Below are 15,109 nucleotides of genomic sequence, written 5' to 3'. Positions count from 1 at the left end.
GATTACCCAGTTTAGCTGTGATCGTTATAACATCAGGACACAATTAAAACTGTGAAATGTTGTTTATTCTGGAGAGATATGGGACTGTTTCTCCATGGCTACCATTTATATGACCAACCAATGCATAATCTGTTCATTACGCTGTGACAGAAGTAGGTAAGCTATAATAAATTTGTCAGACAACTCCTAATTCTTGAATTTCCAGCCATCTAACTTCAGTTCTGCGGGCTTCACATGGCCTTTGGTCACAGAGAGTTAAATCCAGGAGAAAATTAGGTCTTGGATAAGCTTAATGTCTATCTCCTACTGATCCATAAGGATCCAAATCTAGATCACTGCAGGTTGTCCTCTTCTATCCCCTCCCACGCACTCACTGCACCCAGCATGGCTGATTGCTCCTTCTTGCTTCGGGCAATGCTGTCATCTTCTTTGGCTTGTGTGTTTCTCATAGGGCAAGGCATAGCTTTGTTTCAAGCTGCTATCTAACAAATAAATGCATCAGATTGGTTTGGAACACAAAGACGTGATTAGTTTACATCAGCAGATGTGTTCACATTTATTTTGGGTTGATGTAACCTTGTCTGGTGCAAGCAGAGTGATTTATGCTTTGTAAAATTGAGCCACCCCAGTGCAAGACAAGCACCTCCTAATTCTGTCTGTCTGTCAGTCTTGCCTCCTGGGCCTGCAGCTTTCCTGTGGTAGGACCCCCTAAGCTCTTTCCAGTGCATAGTGGGGAGCACCTGGCTTCCCCATCTGGCACATCCTGGTAGACTGGGAGATAGCAGAGTTACAAATAACTCTATGAGCTCACACACAAGCTGGAGGACTCTTTTGACCTGGCTTGAGCCTTTGGCAGGCGAGCTTCACTTGTCCTACTGGAGCCTTACTGTTTTCTGTTGACTGCAAGCTGTTTCACAGCAGCTTCAGCACAATTAGCTTTCACTGAGCACCTTTTTACTGCTTTTAAGCTGGTTTTCTAGGTAATGTTTGGATCTACGTAGTGGGTGTTAGACTGCTGAGCTTAACACTGATGAGGTTTAGCAGCCATGTGAAGGATGTTTTGATGCTGGGAAGGGGCAGACCTGGAAAACAGTGAGACAGTTAACTTATCTTCCGTGCTCCTTGGGTTAATGCGCTCAGAGAGCTGCCTTCCTTCTGTCTTCTCATTTCTTAGAGACTATGAGAAGCTTGCCAAATTTCCCCCTCATAGTCTGCATCTCTGCTAATAACCACCCGAGATAAATTTAGCTGGGAAACCAAACTGGTTGGTTTGCCTTTTGGGGGAAAGCAACCCATTTGCAGGCTTTGATCTTCACTGCGATGTTTGGAATGTGCAAGGAGAGCAAAAAGGAGAAAGAGGCAAACATTTGAATGCCGCCCTCTGTGACAGCCTCCCTCTTGGAAATCTGTGTTGTCTCAGCAGTGGCCCAAAAGTAATGACATGTCTGGTAACAGCACAGTTTCCACGCTCCCTTCCACTCTTCTCAACGAGGTTGTGACCTTTTAGGCTGCAGAAGAACAGTATTTCAAGGCAAATTTTTTCTCATTAGCAAAAGCTAAAGGAATACTTCCAAAAGCTGTAGGTGGGAGCTTGGATGAAGCTCATACAGCCAATGCACAAGGGGACCTCTGCTGCCACTGATGAGCTTCTCTTGCTCCTAATGTCAAGAGCGTGGTCAAATGTTTTGGTGCACAGGGACCTTGGAGTCAGAGGTGAGCTTTGTGCAGAACAGCTAGACAGATGGAGGGATGGAGAGACTCCAGCAGAATGATGAAAATATTAATAAATATTAAGATTCCCATTAATTATTGAATTGCTAATTGAATTATTGAAGAATGAGTATTAATATTCATAGCATCCAGATTGGTGATGATAGATTAACCACGATGGCATAATTTAACAAACATTTTTAAAATAAAGCGTTGAACAAATAACGTCCACCATTTTTCTGTCTTATAAAACGAAGTGTGAAGGGCTCATGAATATATGCAGCCTTTACTGATTTAAAAACAAGCTTTTGTGTATTTTATTTTTATTCTGGATAGTTTTACGTTAGATTTTGTTCTCAGATTGTCTCCCAATAAACTTCTAGGCTCCCTGAGACAGGAAGAAATCTATAGTGAAATAAGCTTGTAGTAGCAGCGCTATAAATCCATGGCATAAGTAAGTACAGTAGTAAGTGCATAATATGGCTCTATTCCTTTCTACTCATTTCTCTTTCTGAAGTCTATATAACACGGTGATTGATGTGTATGGAAACCTTTTAGCGCATATTAAACCAAGGAGTCAAAATATTTTTTTAAGCTTTTCCAAGATCCGTTGATCCAAATTCATATCAGAGCCTCCTGAAAAGGTTATGTTGACTGTTTTCCAAGTTCTTTTTCTCATTTGATAGTTTCTATATTTCTTTATTTATTTATTGCTGTAAAATATAGCCTAAAAAATGAACCAAAATGGCACTCCAAAACTCGACAAGGAATGTTTCTGAAACAGCATTTCCAAAGTGATATTTGCAATTCCCAGAAAACATCTGACTTTGAAAAACTGATTTGGGCTCATTAGTAAGAAAAAAAATAAGTTGTGATCCAAAAAAATGGATATTTTTAACCTAATAGTTTTATTCTGTTGGAGAGTTTAGTCGAGAACACCCCGCCAGATCTGACAATAAGCCAGATTTTTAAGTCTCATCTGTAGGAATCCTTTCAAACAGATGTGTTCCCTGTCTGTGATTTTATCATCTTTTCTCTAAATTATTTAACTGCACTTCACAGGGAAAAATGGTTCTTTGACTTCCTTCACAATATAACATCATGTCAAAAATAGACTAGATCCTGTTATTTGTATTACTGAAGTACCGAATGGCCTTGCCTGAGAACAGGCTGTTCCAGCATTAACTGGAGTGCTGTGTTTCAATGGGAGACGGTCTGTGCCATGAAGAACCGACACACGAGGTAAACAGGAAGGACAAGGAATCTTCAGACAGCTGGAGCAGCCCAAGACCACCAGCTGGAAGTGGTTAAGTACAAGTGGCAAATCTAAGCCATCTTCCAAGGTATTCTACCATGGTCTGTTTGTTCATCTTTCCTCTCTGGTAGCTGGGATGGGCCTGAGATGTGTTTCTGGTGGACAAGAGGTAGAAAATCCCTGCTTTAATATAGCATTTGTACTGATAAATTAGCTTATTAAGGAACCTGATCCAAAAATGTACCCATGTTGTAATGCAGCAGAAGATGAGCTGACCAGGAATGGGGATAACTAAATTTATTCATTCAGTGGGTGGACATTCCTGTCTAATAAACCACAGTGACAGATCCATCATAAAAAGCTGGGCTGTTAAATTTCTGATTAGCAAACACAAACTGGAACAGCTCCTGGATGTCTGGAATAAGGCACCTGTGCTAAGTGCAGGGTCAGGCTGGCCCACCTTTCACAGCCACTGCTGTAGTTACCTTTTAGAAGGAACGGCAAGTGAGGTTAGTCCTCTAGGACTAAAACTCAGAGTGGAAACTTAAAACTTTTATTTATCTGGAAACCAAAAAAAGATAACTGAAAATGTGCAGTTTTTCCTAAGCTTTGGAGTAACTTTCAGCACTTTGTTATGCCTCTTTGTGAGGGTGTGGGCACACCCTGCACTGAGCAGTCTGTAGCTGCATTATATTGTTTTGGTTTTTATTTTTCAGTGGAATTACAGACAAAATAATGACTGAGATTTGAGCTGCATCCTTGAAAGACAAGGCGATGCTTCTTTAGCAGCTGTTGCTCTTAGAATTTACTGAGAGCTTTATTGGTACATGAGCTCTTTTCAGGACTGTGCTTCCTCTGGTATATTAGAAGCTATTTCTTGGCATGAAGTAATTAGGCAAGGCAATTGTACAGCGGGAGGCATGGGAATGCTGGCTGATCATGGTCTGCTCCTTGCTCAAGTGCCGTACTCACTGATGAGCCCATCCTTGCTGTTGGCAGTTGTTTTCTGGGACAAATGAGGTTGCTGGGGTCTGCAGGCTTCCACAGGGCTAAGGCCTGGAGCTTCAGGAGATATCTCTATAGAGCAGCACTTTCTGTAAGCAAACATGGGTGTCCTCAAGGAGAGGTGGTCATTGGTCATTAAATGTCCTCTCAGAAGGACTGCGATGCAATCTGTGGTTTGAAACTTGTGTGCCCACAGCCACTGGAGCATGAGGGGTCCATGTCTTGTTTTCTGATGTGTATTTGTGTAAGGTGGTGAAGTTGGCCCAAAGAGACAGCAGTGCCCTTCCTCCCATTTGTCACTACATCTGGAAGAAAAAATTGGTTTCTTTTCTTAAGAAGTTCCTGCAGAGCTTCACTTGTTGTGAGTTCTCCAAATGGGCCCATTTTGGTCAGTCTGTGGAGAAGTTACTGGCTTTATCTGCTCCCTGCTCACCCAGAGGCTGTTGGTGCTCAGCTTGGCACTGATGGTGGATGACTCAGCCACCCCGCAAGGATTGCAAACCTCTTTGGGAATCCTTGCTCTGTGGCTAGTGAGAAGGTGATATTGTTAGTGACAGCACAAAAAGATTGGCTGAAATAATATAAAGAGGTTTCCATGGTGATCCCTTCATACCGCAGTAAGTTTCATCCTGCAGTCAGCTGGGCTGTGCTTCTTCCCCTGGAGGAAGAGTCTTCTGCTCCCCCCGCATTGTTAGTTACTGCTTGTGCTGGGAAATGCTGACAGACCCCAAGCAAAGCCAGTAACATGGACATCTCTGCAATAGCTTTGTGGATTGTCTTAGAAAGGTTGGTCTGGTCAGGTGGTGTGTGAGCGCTTTAGAAATCACCTTGCTTTCTTTTATAGATAAATACTAGATATCAAGGTACTGATGGAGCTAAAGACTATTAATAGAGTAAAGAAATAGGTTTCTTCCCACTTTATAGCTGGGGAAACAAACATAATGAAATGATGGAAGAGTCCCAAAACCAGAGCCCAGCTGACATAAGAGGCAGGAAGTAAAATGTGTTACCAAGCTCCAAGTTTCTTCTCCTCAGCCACAGAAGACACTTTCTCTCCCGTGGTGCAGGGATTTTGATGCCAGTAGGTGCTGACCTGCAGAGAACACCTTGGTGGAGAAGGGAAGCTCTTAACACTTGAGTGACTGCTCCAAGAGCAGCGCTGAGAGGCAAGGAAGAGGCAAGGGGTCCCATGAAAGCGTGACCTCTCTTTCCAGGAAATGAGGAAACCCCTCTGGCTGTCAGAGCTGCTTACTCACAGTGCCACATCAGCATGACAGCTCCGAAGAAGAGAGCAGCTGCAAGACGTGCCTTGCTTTGGTGGAGGCTCAGCAACAGCTTCACTACTCATCATCTCAGGATAAGAGCATCTCTCCATCTGCATCTCGATGTGTTGCAAACACAGTGCAAGTCAGTCTTTGCCATCCAAAACATTCTTAGTAAGAGCAGCAGCGTTTCTCTGAGAAGGTGGGGCATTGAATGCAAATGAACAGTGTGTTGAGATGGTACTAATTTATGCTACAGAAAAAATCTCTTTCATCTGCTCCATGCAATACATGACCAAAAATGTGTTGACCTATGCGTGGCCACACTCAGACCTCTACAAATAGGATTCCTTTGACACTGTTTATTTTCCCCTCCCCAAGACAACCTTTCATCAGATGGAGCACGTTGAAAGGCAACCTTTCATCAGATGAAAAAAATACAACTCCCAAGCTATATGGCTGCAAGGAAAAGCTTTTCTAAAAAGAAAGAAAGGAAGGAAATATGTGTAGAGTGACTCTGCAAGAAAGCATAAGAAAGCCTTACGAGGCAAAATGAAAAGATATGGGCTGCAGCTGGAGGCTCGGTTCCTACCCCAGCTCAGCACTGTGCTCGGCCCATCGGTGTGCTGGGGAATAGTGCTTCCCTTGCAGGCTCACAGCTCCCTCATTGGGAGTGGTGTGTGTGCATTGCTGGGCTGAATTTGCTTTGCAAATCTATCTTTGTGTCTTCAGATTAGCTTTATTTGCTCGAGGATTTTGGAGGTAATGCGGGGGAATATTCATGTTTCTGTTAGTTGAAATTTCAGCTTTTTGTTAGCATCATGCCAGTACGACAAGCACACGGTGGGTATTTTCAGGCTAGATGATGCTTTGTTTTCTCTGCTTTTCTCTTGAAGCCAGTGGCTGTGCTGTGGGTCAGCTTGGGCTGACCATTGGGTACTGCTTTGGCTAGGTGTGTGCTGCTCAGCAGCACTGCTGTGAAACCACTGAGCCTGGCAGGTGCAGTAAGGTCATCTGAGGACATATACAAACACTAACCCTCAGCACTGAGTGGGTGTGCTTTGGCTGTGCAGTGTGCTCTGCTAGCACAGCTGATAGTACAGCCTTCATCTTCCTGCAAGTACAAGTGCATCCCTTTGCTCCCAACCTGACTGCAAGACAGAAGAGTGGTGTGTGGTCTTCTGTCTCTGAGAGCTAAATAACCATTTCTCATTGCTTGCACCTCTGTATAACCTGGCATTAATCTGAGAGATGAGGGAAGCAGGAAGTCGCTGGTCATCCTGTGCCAGAGGAACCTTTGGATGCTTTCCCACCAGCTAGTTTTATTCCCAGCAGAAGATAACAGTTTATCATAGACTTCTTTATTTAGAGAAGAAAGACTTTTCTCAGCAGGAATTTTTGCCCCAGGCCAGCCCTCCCCCATGGGGCTGGGACATCTGCTGCCCATCCAGATGACCCAGGACAGCCTAATAACCTCAGCACGTTGCTCCTGGTGAACAGGAGTTCCAGTCAAAGACCACAGGCTGATTCAAAGGGTGTCTTCAGGATGAGGCTGGACTGGGCTCTGAGCACTCAGATCTAGCTGGAGATGTCCATGTTCATTGCAGGAGAGTTGGACTAGGTGACCTTTAAAGGTCTCTTTCCAACTCAAGCGATTCTATGATCTTCAAAGCATAGGAGGACAGGAGGACAACCAGTAATGGTTTCCATAACTTAATAAATTAAGTTGAATTTGCACTAAGTGGCAAGCTGTCATATCAAAACAGTCTTTGACTAACTCATAAACCAAGCTTTGTGCATTCTCACCAGCAACATTTCTTAGTGAAATATTACAGGTGCTAATACAAAAGAACAAGAGGTGATAGAGTGTGGGCCATTGCTATAGATACCAGAGACTATGGAGATATTCCTTAACACCCAGAGGGTGTGAGTGTTGCCCTTCCTCAAGCTACAAGCAAAGTATAATCCTGCTTGTTCTAGTGCCAGGCTGGCTGTCTGGGATGCCAGTGGGTATGGTAGTTACTACATGGGAGAGCTGCAAGAGAAGAGCATTCACCAAAGCATGCTACTCAGACCTTAGGGATTAAACTGTTTGTTAACAAAGCAGCCTTGCCTGAACCTTTGCTGAGGTTCAGAAAAGCCCCGGAGTTCTTTCTGATGTCAGTCTTTGCCCTCGTTGTCTCAGAAATTGGAGAGGTGCCATCCCACCTGCTCTGCTGCAGGACTCTGGATAATCATACCTGATCGGCATTGGCAGGCAGCCACTGGAAACCGCTAGCAGCACGCTCAGAAATTGCACCAAGGTAAGCAATCGCCAACTCCAGAAATGTGGCACCTGCAAGAATTTGTTACTCTTACTTTTTTTCTTAAAAAAGAGGGGGGAAAAAAGTGTTTTTCTCCCCCTCCCACCCACAATTTCCATTTGTTAAAAACGTGCAGGCACCTCATTAACTCTGATGGTATGATATTTTTGGCTAGCCGCATTGCTAAGCATGTGTTAATCTCTGATGAAGTGCAAGAAACTACCTTTGTAACAGCAGTGGTGTCTTCTGAATGCAGTTAGCGCCTCACCAGTGCTGATAAGGTGCGAAAAATGATCTTCCCATCTACAGTTGTGTCAACTGAATGCAATTAGCACCTTTACATGTGTTTAAAATCATGACCACAGGTAATACGTTTCAGCAGCCTGCAATACATTAGCACTTAATCCCATCTTTGTGAATCGAGGGGGAAAAAAAATCACTGCAAAACCAGCACAATGCATGCAATTAAGTGCCATTAACATTCCATTAACTATTTTTAATGAACTAAATCCGTCCCAGATTGGTGAACAATGGACTAGGGACTTTGCATAGTTCACTGCAGAAGTTGCTTATGCTGTAGGCTTGTGTCAAGTGGAGATCTGCTTATCTGTGCTGGGCTTGTTTCAGTGTCTCTCTTTGAATACTGTGGGGAAGCTCTGCTTTTTCTTCCTTGGGATGGGCATTTAAAAACATGAGAGCAGATGAGATTAACCCAGACTAAAGGTTTATCTAGACTGCTGTCTAGTCTTGAATGACCAGAACTACTGGATGCTGATACAGAGGACATGAGCCTGTGAGCCAGCTCACCACTGGAGCATCTCCAGCTGCTGTCCCTCAGCCCATCACTGAACAGCTAATGCTGAACACCCTGGGATGCTGGACGTGCTGGATGCTTGTCCCCAAAAAATAAGGAAAGAAAAAAAAAAGAAAAAAAAAAAAAGCACAGTATGTATTTTTTCCTTTGATGCACATTGCCAAGATGCTTTGTATTGATCACTATCATATTGCTCTCAGGCTATTTATCTCTTCTCTAACTTTAGTAAAAGTGATCAAACCTTTAGCTCTGTATGTAAGTCTTTCCACATCTGAATAATCTTTGTCAGCACTCTCTGAACTCCTCCTTTTTAAAACCTACTGGACACAGGATGAGTAGGACTTATGCAAGAGTGTTAATAATTGCTTTCCATACCAACAGAGTGTGCATGCAGCATGGTGGTACTCAGACACTGTATACTCACAAACTAGAGTGTATCTATGCTAAAAGCTTGCTCTATCTTGCTGCAGTTCAGTCTTGACCATCCTGTATTTTGTCTGTACTTCCACAATTTGTGGCACTCTGTATAGAAATAACTGTTCAGAGCAAGATTAACATCTGTAAACTGCTATTTAAAGGTGATGTTGTTTTGCTTCCTGACCTAAATCATGGCCTGCCTGGATTAATGGAAATGTCTACTGTAAATTTAGATGTTTGTTGTCTTCTCAGTGAAGCTAAGATTGCTGCTACACATCAGAGTAGAGGCTCCTTCCTTTCTTCTCTCCTCTTTCAGCTTTGGAGACGAAGTTACCTTTCAACATCTATGTCCTAACACACCAAGAGAGCTTATGTGTCTAACTCAGCCTTCTGGATCAGCAGTGCTAATGGAAAGGGGCTTGATCTGAAGCATTCTGGAGCAGGTGAGTGGTTGGGAAAGGCTGATGCTGGCTTTGCTATTTACTTGATCTAATGGATAAACTTGTGTGAGATCTATGAGATCCAGCATGGAAATCAGGCATGAGGGACTTCCCACCTGTACCTCTTTGATTAATCTTTGTCTTTTAGGGATTCTGTTGCTGTGTTGGGGCACATGCCACTCTGCTCAGTGTATCCACGTGTGGCAATACTCTAAAGGGCATTTTTAGCTTAGACCTTATTTTTCACTTGCAATGCTCTTTTTTGGAAAGAAAATCCTGGCCACATCTGCAGCAAGGACTGAGTGTTAAGGGTGGGATGAAGGGGATTGGTGTCCCCACTGCCCCCCAGGTTCTCCCATCTCCCGTGGGACTCAGGAGAGCTGCAGATTGTCACAAGCAGGCAATGCAATTTTCTGCAGCTTGCTGAGATCTAAGGCAGCCAGCCTGACTCCATTTTAAGGGAAAATTCCTGCATAAGAGGCAAAAAGAGACAGATCAGCATTACTAAGTGGATTTGAAGCCATGTACTCAGTCCAAACAAGGCAGTGCTGCAGCAGCATCCTGCCCAGAGCTGAGGCATCGTACAGCCCTGTTTGGGTGCAGCCAAACACTGACTGTCATCCATTCTGTAAATTAAATTTCACTCCCCTCAGTTGTTGAAGGATTGCTGATCTTGCAGGTTAGCATGAATTGATTCCAAAACCTGTAAGAGTAGTGAAGAGAGAGCTTTGGCAGCTTTTGGGTCCAGCCTCATGTAGAAGGTCCTTCTGCCCGGGGAGGAATGAGGTAGGTGCTCTGGGAGTGGGTTTTCCTCTCAGTTCTGAAACCTCCCACAAAGGACTGAACTAATGGACCAAATAGCTCAAACCTTTTCTTCAAGACATTGAGAAGGGTCCCGCTGTGAGCCAAAGGGCTGAGTGTCTCCTTGAACCAGGGTGTAGATCCGGTTGCAATATCCTTGTTCCTTAGCCTGAAGTCTGTGCAGTGGGACTGGAGGAGGAAAATGTAAGCGACTAACTGGAGACGGGAGAATACTGCTGGGTTGGCAGGGCCTGAAAAGCAGAAAATAAGGGAAAAACAAACAAACAACAACAACAAAGCCAAACCCAAAAGCACGATGCTTTCTTCTACCTGTAAATGACTCCTGCTGAGTTTCCTAGTGATGTGCAGAGGGGAAATAACTTACGTAGGCTACTGTACAATGCAGGTTTTTATAATACTGTATCTATTTAAACAGAGGAATATGCTTATTCCTGATGAAGTCTCTGAAAAAACAGCAGTATGTCTCTTGACCCAAGTCTTTAACTGGAACTGTCTTGCCATTTAATTTCATTAAATTGCCTGGACTATGGGGAGTTCATTAGTAAGTAATCCAAAGGCTAAAGCTCTCTGAGCTAGTTCAGCTCTCAAATGCTTATTTGTTTGCCAGATTCAGTAAAGCAAAACCCCTTAATAGGCATTGGCAGTATTTACAATGTGCTCTCCTCTGATGTGGGAACAGCAACACATGTACCAGGATGACTTCATATTTTGGCATGAGATTTTCAGAGGACACCTCCAGGACAGTCACACAGCTCCCTGCCTTCTACTGGGCAAGCTTGGGTGCTTGTGCAGAGGCTGCTTTGTGTCCCAAAATTCTTGCTTCTGGCAAAGTGAGACAGAGAATCTCATATATTTCCAAAAAGCTTTCAGGGATGGCTACTGTCACCAGCAATGCGATGCTGAACCTGCAAGGGCTTTTTCATCCTGCTGGGCCATGTACTGGATTACAATCTGTTTTATTTCATGCCATTTGCCCAAAAGACACCAAAGATGTAAAGTGCCTCTAAGATGTTGGCGGATTGTTAAAAAATAAAAAGGATGATGAATTGCTGCTTATTTCCTCTGAGTGGGGATTCAGAGGACTGAGAAGGGTAAGGAGCTTTCTCCTGCTGTGTAAAGGGAGCTGGGAACCCAGAAAGCAAGTGAATGTAGTTAAGTTTCAGAGTACTTAATTCATCAGGTATAAACAAGATTTATAGGTGAGTGAGCTGAAGGTTTGGAAGGAGAGCTCACTAAAGGTGCCTGAAATAGCTGAAGGAATATCCTGGTTCCTGTACACCTGACTTTATTTTTTTAAGGCAGCACGTAAAGACCAACCAAACCCTCTGCTGGAAGCCTAGAGGGGATTCCACGTCCCACAAGACCCCTTGAGCATTTAAAAAAATAATAAAACTTCTTGATGTGCTTGTTGGTGGAAGTCCAATGCAATCATTTGGCCCTTGGGCTGGAGCTAAGGGCTGGGGCTCTACACAACAAAACTTCCCTGACTTGAGCTAAAGCTGGTGATGCCTGAGGTGGAAATAGGATTTTCTGTATTTGAAAGCTATTTTGTAAAATAGTTCTTGCTGAGTTTTAGTGCAGCTGCTGCACGAGTTGTTTTAAAAGTACCTGGTGCCATCTGCCTGGTGCCTCTCACAAAGAAGTTCTAGAATGAATATTCCAGTGGGAAAATCATCAACCTGAGCAATAGATACTCGACCATTGGCAGATATGAGGAAGTTTCAGCACTGCAGGTTTGATTGCAGAGGTGGATTTTGATGGGGCCATCAGTACCAAACAACCAACAGACCAACATCTCCCTCCTGGGGTTGTCCAGACCTGTCTGAATTTACAGCAGGGCACGTAATCCCAGAAAGATCTCGTGCTGAGCAAGGTGCTGCCTAATGCAACTCGCTTGTCTTCTGCACAGCAGAAGCTGGTGGGCAGCTCCGGGGCATGCACAGTGTGAGCTGACTTGGTCGCTGGGGAAAGGGGCCGAGGTCCAGCTCTGGGTGCAGACAGTCCAGGCACTGTGGAAGAGCCAGAATTATCCGCAGTTCTGACAGTCTCCATCAGCAGTTTGGTGTTTGCAAAAGCAATCTTCCCTCACCCTCCCTAGTGGATACTGAGCAAGCACAAGATCGGCCTTACGACAGCGAGGGCTGCGTTTTTATTCCTTGAACTTTCTTGCTGCTACTTTCTGGACCCGGAAAGCCCATCCCGGGTGTTTCCCTACGAGAGCAGCGGGGATGAGCAGAGAACAAACGCGGCACAGCAACGACACCTCGCGGTGCACAGTGACTGCTGCATGTGCTGCCTGCGAGCAAAGCACCTGGAGCACCCACACATGTGGGCACTGCCTTCGATTGGTATCTCCTCGAGCCTTTACTTTTAAAGTCTCTGTTACAAAGTATTGAGATCTTTTCTCTCCAGCACGTTTTGGCGAAGCCTGTTCTCCACCCATCCGCAGATATCTGCAGACGTAATCACACAATAAGGTTTTGTTTTCTTTTTGCAAGTAGTATGTGCAAATATTCTGTTGTGTATCTGAGGCTCAGTGTAGCTGAAGACACGTCTCCAGATGCAGAGCAGAAATTGGTAATCACAGCCTGAACCTCTGATTAATCAGCTGAGGTAAGTGTCGGTCAGCTGTGGGAGCACAGGTGAGACTAATTTAGCTGTGCTCCCAGAAGGGGTGGAGCTTGACTCTACCTCCTCTAGACTTTATTTAAGGGTTGACCACCACTAAGGCAGTATCTTTTGGAGGTTGCTCCCTGGTGGAGATTGTCTCAGCATTTCCCAATGAAGGCATCCATATTGGTGAGTGTTTTCCTATAAATAACCTTTTGAATATCTGTTACCATTTTTGTATTATTCCACCTTACAATCCTATATGAGGGCTGTAGTGTCCTTCTCTTTCCACTTATATAGGTCTAAAGGGGAGCTGTAGGCAAAAGTCATAGTCACAGCATAGCTTGAAGGGGCCTCAAAGCCCATCCAGTTCCAAATCCTGCTGTGGGCAGGGCTGCCAGTCACTAGCTCAGGCTGCCCAGGGTGCCATCCAACCTGGCCTTGAGCACATCCATGGACAAAACATCCACAGTCTCTCTGGGCAACCTATTTCAGACCTCAGTAACCTCTGAGAGAAAATCTTCCCTTTGACATCTCATTTAAATCTTCCTCCCTTTTGTTTAAAGTCATTCCAGACTTGTCCATTGGAGCTCAGAACTCAAGGTTTCAGAGTGGAAGTTGAGTTGGTGCCAACCATTACCCAGCAGCCCATTCAAAGTGCCAGCCCAGCTCAAGAAGCAGAATATTCTTCTGAAGGCCCTTTAGCTTCAACCTACATTGAGCTATGACCATTTTTATACTGAACTCCTGCAAAATCAGCATGTCTGGGAACCACGACAGAGTGTTGGCAGTTAAGTTTCTCTTTGAGTCTTTGTTCACACCAGTGCTTCAGAGCAGAGCTAGCAAGGCTGAGGTCATGCTCTGAAATGGATCAGAAATAAAGGAAGGGTTTTGCTGAGGCCCTGCCACATCAGCCTGCTTAGCTTAAGGAAACTGTGAGTAGGCTGAGTGCCTGTCCAACCTGTGCACCTGCTTTACCTCTGTGCACCTGTGGCATGTAGCAGCAGAAATCACTGTTGAAAGTCGGACCTTGTTCAGAACATCCCCAGGTGCTTCTGAAAGTCTTGTCCTCTCCTGTGCTGTTCTAAAGACTCCAAATTACAGTTAATTGCTAGGGCTCAGGTGTTCTGGCAGAGCTCCCACCAGTCAGCCTCCTACTGGGCAGGCTGTGTTGGAAAGCTGGTGGGACTCAGACCTTTGGCTGCCCAAGAGTGAGGGTCATTCCCCACCCTGGAAGGATGAGAATAGAAGAACGTCCAGTGCAAGAGCAAGGTGGGTTGAGGTGTTATCACCCCCCAGGCCATGCTGATGGGCTGCAGTGCAACAACCGAGACCCAAAGGCCAGAGCTGCGACCACATTTCATGGGAAGAGTATTGATGTTTATTGGATGGCACTTGGGTCTAGCTGAGAAATCCCACTACACTTGGAGAACCCCTGTGAGAAGAACCAGAGTGGCAGTGGTTTTGCATGGTTTGTGGTGCTGACTTATTCTTTTTATGTGGAAAGTGAGGGCCCCATCATACTCTGGGTGAAATCAATGCCAGCAAAGCCTGTAATTAGGCCACCTGCCTACAGAGCCATCCTGCTTTTATGAGGTTTTCCACACTGGCTTCAATTCCTCTGTTAGAGACTGTCAGTCCCTCCCATGTTTTGTACAAATAATCAGGAAGAGGTGCCCCTATAAATGAGATAGGAACTTGCAAGGCTTTTCCTCTGACCCTTCATCCACTTTGGAGAAACTCCCAAAATTGATGGCAGGTGTTGAAGCCAGCTGCATGTGTTAGTCTGTTTCTCTCGTTCCAGAATGATCTGACTGGAAATAAAACCAGAGAGTCTGTTGATTTCAGGCAGGTTAAATAATTTTGCCCCATAGATCAGACTGGTTAAAAACAAGTCTTAAGGAAAATGTGGAGGTCTGGGGTTTAGTGTTGGTGCACTGCATCAGAAAAGAGACACAGCTGCAGCTGACTGGGAGGGGGGGGCAGGGGGGATGTTCAGCTGCCAGCAATCTGCAGTATTGTGGCAGCATTTCTCAGTTGTGTCTGAAATTTAGCAGAAAATCACCCCCAAAAGTTAACCTGGTTTATAAACTTTTCCAAAGGTGAAAGAGGAGAGTAATAGCTGCAGTGTTATCCCATGGATTTCAAGAGGATGCTGCCTCCAGGAGAGCTGGCTTGGATCACACTGGGAAGCACAGTAACTCAAAGGTGAGCCTCGTTACTTCCTTGCTCTTAATCCTTCTGGACAAAAAGCCCAGCTGCTGGTGACTCAGGAAATGGTGATTCATAATGGAAATGGTCCTCACACCCAGAAGAGTTTTACACTATATCTTCACAATACCCACACTGGGGCCTAAAACGTAATGGAATGGGGTGTCGTGCTTGTTGAGGAGATGCGTATCTGGACGCAGTGGAAAAAACTCGTTGAGGCCCATGAGCTGTTTTAAGGGTTCAGTATTGTTCGTCTCACT

The 15,109-nt window shown here is 44.7% G+C and overlaps 1 long non-coding RNA gene across 5 annotated transcripts in view; it reads left to right on the top strand.

The window, feature by feature from the left end:
* Positions 1 to 15,109, top strand: part of LOC107316491 — a 59,265-nt gene that overhangs the window by 22,637 nt on the left and 21,519 nt on the right. For 3 of the 5 annotated variants that reach the window (XR_001556390.2, XR_004307980.1, XR_004307981.1), the window contains 2 exons: positions 7,418 to 7,535; positions 9,083 to 14,846. This is a non-coding gene — a long non-coding RNA (uncharacterized LOC107316491). Of the gene's footprint in view, positions 1 to 3,555; positions 5,435 to 7,417; positions 7,536 to 9,082; positions 14,847 to 15,109 lie in introns of those variants that run through there. The other 2 variants (XR_004307979.1, XR_001556388.2) reach the window with 2 other exon arrangements.

The sequence above is a fragment of the Coturnix japonica genome, chromosome 7 (genome assembly GCF_001577835.2).
Source record: "Coturnix japonica isolate 7356 chromosome 7, Coturnix japonica 2.1, whole genome shotgun sequence".
Lineage (NCBI taxonomy): Eukaryota > Metazoa > Chordata > Aves > Galliformes > Phasianidae > Coturnix > Coturnix japonica.
The sequence above is the reverse complement of the archived record's forward strand: the minus strand, read 5'-3'. Positions and strand labels throughout refer to the sequence as shown.